This window comes from Triticum dicoccoides, chromosome 7B (genome assembly GCF_002162155.2).
Source record: "Triticum dicoccoides isolate Atlit2015 ecotype Zavitan chromosome 7B, WEW_v2.0, whole genome shotgun sequence".
NCBI lineage: Eukaryota > Viridiplantae > Streptophyta > Magnoliopsida > Poales > Poaceae > Triticum > Triticum dicoccoides.
Genome location: NC_041393.1, coordinates 110,264,028 through 110,270,498, shown reverse-complemented (window position 1 = coordinate 110,270,498; position 6,471 = coordinate 110,264,028).

The window sequence follows — 6,471 nt, the reverse complement described above, 5'->3', positions numbered from 1 at the left end:
AACATACGTTGTTCCCTTTGTCATCGGTATGTTACTTGCCCGAGATTCGATCGTCGGTATCTCAATACCTAGTTCAATCTCGTTACCGGCAAGTCTCTTTACTCGTTACATAATGCATCATTCCATAACTAACTCATTAGCTACATTGCTTGCAAGGCTTATAATGATGTGCATTACCAAGAGGGCCCAGAGATATCTCTCCGACAATTGGAGTGACAAATCCTAATCTCGAAATACGCCAACTCAACATGTACCTTCGGAGACACCTGTAGAGCTCCTTTATAATCACCAAGTTACATTGTGACGTTTGGTAGCACACAAAGTGTTCCTCTAGTAAACGGGAGTTGCATAATCTCATAGTTGTAGGAACATGTATAAGTCATGAAGAAAGCAATAGCAACATACTAAACGATCAAGTGCTAAGCTAACGGAATGGGTCAAGTAAATCACATCATTCTTCTAATGATGTGATCCCATTAATCAAATGACAACTCATGTCTATGGTTAGGAAACACAACCATCTTTGATCAACGAGTTAGTCAAGTAGAGGCATACTAGTGACACTATGTTTGTCTATATATTCACACATGTATTATGTTTCCGGTTAATACAATTGTAGCATGAATAATAAACATTTATCATGATATAAGGAAATAAATAATAACTTTATTATTGCCTCTAGGGAATATTTCCTTCAACGAGCAGCTCCCTATTTTAGTGGGGGGTGATTTCAACATTATTCGAAGATGGGAGGAAAAGAATAATGAGAATTTTGATGGCAGATGGTCGTTCATGTTCAATACCATCATTAAGAGCTTGGATCTTAGAGAGATAGAGCTGTCAGGTAGGAAGTTCACATGGGCTAACTCCCAATCCCGAATTTTGAGAAATTAGACCGTGTCCTAGTTAGCGTCGAATGGGAACAAAAGTTCCCCCTAGTAACAGTACAGGCGCTGTCGCGAGGTATCTTGGATCACACGTCGTTACTAGTTGACTCGGGGGCTCAAACCCATGTGGGTAACAAGAACACCTTTTCTTTCGAACTAGCATGGTTTGAAAGAGAAGGGTTCCTTGATCTGTTAGCTAGAGAATGGGCTAAAGACTCAGGAGGTAGGTCACCTATTAAAAGATGGTAGTGTAAGATTCGTCATATACGAAGTTTCCTTCGTGGATGGGCTAAGCATACATATGGGATATATAAGGCTGAAAAGGAACGGCTCCTTTTACTTATTCAAGTCCTAGACGTAAAGGCCGAAACTTCTATTTTAGATAACAGCGAGCTGGAAACTAAAATGAAGGTTGAATTGCGAATGAAAGAACTTCTTCGAGAGGAGGAATTGAAGTGGGCACTGTGAGCTAAGGTTCGCAAAGTCGTCCAAGGGGATGATAACACTCAATTCTTTCACATGATTGCTAATGGCAAACATCATAAGAAGAGGATTTTCCAACTAGAACAGGACGAAGGGACGATTGTAGGTCAGGAAAATCTGAAAGTTTACATAACCAACTACTATAAGCAGTTGTTTGGACCTCCGGAGGAGAATTTCGTGTCCTTGGATGAGTCCAGGGTTGAGGATGTTCCTCAACTCGCGACTGACGAGAATGAGATTTTGACTGCCCCTTTTATGGAGAACGAGGTGTTTGAGGCCATTGCACAAATGAAAAATAACAAGGCTCCAGGACCGGATGGTTTTCCAGCGGAGTTTTATAAAAGATGCTGGCACTTTATTAAGGGGGATTTGCTTCCGATGTTCCATGAGCTTTTCTCTGGACAGCTTTAATTGTTTCAGCTGAATTTTGGAACGATAACTTTACTTCCTAAGAAGACAGAGGTTGTTCGCATTGAGCAGTTCAGACCTATTTGTCTTCTTAATGTCAGTTTCAAAATTTTCACCAAGGTTGGGACGAATATGCTTACGCAAATTGCACATTCTGTGGTGCAACCGTCCCAAACTGCTTTTATGCCAGACAGAAACATCCTAGAAGGGGTTGTCGTCTTGCATGAAACGCTCCATGAGATTCACTCAAAAAAACTCGATGGCGTTGTTTTCAAAGTGGATTTTGAGAAAGCATACGATAAAGTCAAATGGTTCTTCCTTCAACAGGCTTTGCGTATGAAAGGCTTTGATCAGTCCTGGAGAAACCAGGTAGAATTCTTCATGCAAAAAGGGAGTGTTGGGATTAAAGTGAACGATGACATAGGTCACTACTTCCAAACACACAAAGGGTTAAGGCAAAGGGATCCGATGTCACCGATCCTTTTCAACATAGTGGTAGATATGTTGACCATTCTAATAGGACGGGCTAAGGATGCGGGTCAGGTAGGTGGCCTTGTTCCGCACTTAATTGATGGCGGTGTCTCCATCCTTCAGTATGCGGATGATACTATCATCTTTATGGAGCACGACTTGGCGAAAGCGCGAAACATGAAGCTCGTGTTATGCTTATTTGAACAATTGACCGGGTTAAAAATTAACTTCCACAATAGCGAATTGTTCTGTTTCGGAAGAGCTAATGGTGACCAAGAGGCTTACAAACAATTGTTCAGGTGTGAATCAGGGATTTCACCGCTCACATATTTAGGTATACCCATTCATCATCGTAAGCTGACCAACAGAGAATGGAAGTTCATTGAGGATCGTTTTGAGAAGAAACTGGGCTGTTGGAAAGGTAAGCTCATGTCATACGGAGGATGATTAATCTTGATTAATTCGGTCCTCATAAGTATGCCTATGTTTCTTCTTTCCTTTTTCGAGGTTCCGATTGGAGTCAAGAAGAGGCTCGATTTCTATCGATCACGATTCTTTTGGCAGAGTGATGAGCTTAAGCGAAGATACAGGCTTGCTAAATGGGATATCATTTGTGGGCCGAAGGATCAAGGGGGTCTAGGTATTGAGAATCTGGAAGTCAAGAACAGATGTCTCCTTAGCAAGTGGCTGTTTAAGCTTTACACCGAGACGGAGGCCACTTGGGTGCAGATCTTGTGAAATAAGTATCTTCACTCTAAAACCTTGTCCCAGGTGACAGAGAGGCCGACTGATTCACCATTTTGGAAAGGATTGATGAGAGTTAAACCACTCTTTTTCAATAGGGCAAGGTTCTTAGTCGGTAATGGAGCTACTACAAGGTTCTGGGAGGATACGTGGCTTGGGGAGACGCCCCTTGCACTTTAATATCCTTCTTTGTATAACATTGTTCAACATAGAGATGCTTACGTTGCAACAGTTCTACACTCCATTCCACTCAATATTCATTTTCGGAGGACGCTAGTGGGAAATCGTTGGGAGGCCTGACTCCATCTTGTGAGTAGATTGATGGATGTCCAGCTGTCTCAACAGCCACACCAGCTGTGTTGGAAACTCATTAAGAACAAAGTGTTCTCGGTCAAATCCATGTATCTGGATGTTATTAACTCTAGCGTGATTCCTACCTCGAAGCATGTCTGGAAAGTTAAGGTTCCTTTGAGAATCAAAGTGTTTATGTGGTTTGTGCATAAACAAGTTATTTTGACGAAGGATAATTTGGCAAAATGTAACTGCATTGGATCTGCAAGATGCAGTTTTTGCGACCATAACGAATCTATCAAGCACCTCTTTCTTGATTGTCCGCTGGCCAAGATTTTGTGGCGGTCAGTTCACATTGCTTTTGATATTAATTCGCCGAATTCTGTCAACACGTTATTTGGGACGTGGCTCGATGGGATAGATTCAGATACATCGAGGCACATTTGTGCAGGCATTTGTGCTTTATTTGGGCAGTCTGGAACTGCAGAAATGATATGGTTTTTAACAGAACAACAAACATTCACTTTTTGCAGGTTATCTTTAGGGCCACTGTGTTGATCCGTATGTGGTCGCTACTCACTCCCGCGAAGGCCAGGAAGCGTTTGGTTACTGCGTCTACCCGATGAGAGATGGTAGCTCGGGGTATTTTCAACCGATTTGGATGACGGTCACGTAATAGGATAGGCATGTAGTGCTCCTATATTTTTATGCCAGTCGGTTGTGGCTTTGCCTTTCTTGTTTTGCTCTTGTGAGCATTTGATTACTTCCCTGTGCGAGACTTGGAGACTTTTGTTGGATCTTTTACTTATTAATAATATTGACCGTATGCATCTTTCTGATGCAGAGGCCGGGTCGAACCCTCTTTTTGAAAAGAAAAAAAAACAGCTTGCAGCTAACCAACCTTTGCCAGACTAATCGTAATAGATTTTTAAATGTGACGTAGCTCTTGAGTGGGCCCCATCGATCCATTGGCCCAACCATTTATGCGCTCTCTCCGGCGACTAATCAACGTAGTCCACAGTGGAGATAATAGACCGTCGCGACAAGGAGAGCAAACTTTGGAAGGATTTGTTTTCTTCCCGCGGTGCGGCCGATGAGTTCGATGATACGTACTCACTATACAAGCCAAGACGCTGCAGAGAAGAAGAAGCGCTGTCGATCGGGACGGTGTATATCGACCCAAGCAGCATGGCTCGATGGATGACAGACGACGACAATGCTGTGCTTTCTGAAAGATAATAAGCGTTCCTACTCCCTCGAGGGGAGCCGCGGTTCTGTTTATATTGATTGATGCGGCCGAAGCCAAGCTTGGAGTACGAGGAATATTACAAGGAGTTTGAGTAGGAGAAGGAAAGGAGTTTGAGATGCTACGGAAACATATTCTCTAACACTCTCCCTTAATCTTAACTACCCTAGATTAAGATTACTCTTGAACTCCTCAAATGGTCTTGATGGCAATGCCTTTGTAAAACCGTCTGCTACTTGATCCTTGGAGGGAATAAACCGTATCTCGAGTTTCTTGGCTGCAACCCTTTCTCGCACAAAGTGAAAATCAATTTCGATGTGCTTTGTCCTTGCATGAAACACAGGATTTGCGGACAAATATGTTGCTCCCAAGTTATCACACCATAAACATGAGATACGATTCTTCTTGATTCCCAATTCCTCAAGAAGTGATTCAACCCAAATGATTTCTGCAGTTGCATTTGCCAAGGACTTATATTCAGCTTCTGTGCTTGACCGTGACACAGTGGCTTGCTTTCTGGCACTCCAAGAAATAAGGTTAGACCCAAAAAATACTGCAAAGCCTCCAGTTGATCTTCTGTCATCACTGCATCCTGCCCAGTCAGCATCAGAGAATGCACTCACAAGAGAGGAGCCAGAACGTTTGAAGTGAAGTCCTATTCCCATAGTATGCTTTACATATCTTACAATTCTCTTGACAGCTGACCAATGTGCAGAAGTAGGTGCATGCAGATATTGACAAACCTTGTTGACAGCAAATGAGATATCTGGACGTGTGAGAGTTAAATATTGTAATGCTCCCACAGTACTCCTATACCTTGTACTTTCCTCCTCCTGAAGTGGCACACCTTCATATGCTGAAAGTTTTTCTGAGGAAGACAAAGGTGTAGGAACTGGCTTGCAATTCTTCATCCCCATGCGAGACAGAAGCTCAGTGATATATTTCTCCTGATTTAACACAATTCCATCTTGAGTTTTCTTGACCTCAATACCTAGGAAGAAATGCAAATCACCTAGGTCTTTCAAGGCAAACTCTGAGCTCAAATCATGCAGAAGTGCATTAGTAGCATTTTGTGAAGAACTTGCAACGATGATATCATCAACATATATAAGCACAAAAATGACTACTCCAGCCTTGTTATAAATAAACAATGATGTATCAGCTTTGGAGCCAATGAAACCAAGATATTTCAACTGTAAGCTCAATCTGGAGTACCATGCTCTGGGTGCTTGTTTTAAACCATAGAGTGCCTTGTCAAGCTTGCAAACATAATGTGGTGACTTCTTGTCCTCATAACCAGGTGGTTGTCTCATAAACACTTCCTCTTCTAGAATGCCATGCAAAAACGTATTCTGTACATCTAGCTGTCGTAGACTCCAACCCTTGGATACAGCAATGGCTAGCACAAGTCTGATAGTTGCAGCTTTAATAACAGGACTGAAAGTGTCCTCATAATCAATACCATAACGTTGTTTAAAACCCTTTGCAACGAGACGTGCTTTGTACCTGTCAATGGAGCCATCTGTCTTCTTTTTAATTCTGTAAACCCATTTGCAATCGATGATATTTTTACCTTTCTGATTTGGTACAAGATGCCATGTCTTGTTCCTCATAAGTGCAGAATATTCCTCATCCATTGCCTTCTTCTACTTAGGATCATCAAGTGCACTATTCAATGTTGTTGGTTCTCCTGAAATACACAACATTCCATATGGTATAGTCCCATCTTTTCTTATTTTAGGATTTCGTATACCTTTCTGTAATCGAGTCATAACTCGTGAAGAAACTGCTGGCTGGACCACAGGAGCACTCGCCGCAGAAGATCCTGAGGAAGCTGCATGTGATGACACAGGCGAATCCGGCGCCACCTGCGCAGAGGATCCTGTAGCCGTTGGTGTGGCCGCTTGTGTGTCCACCACACGGGTGCCAGCCGCCCGAGCC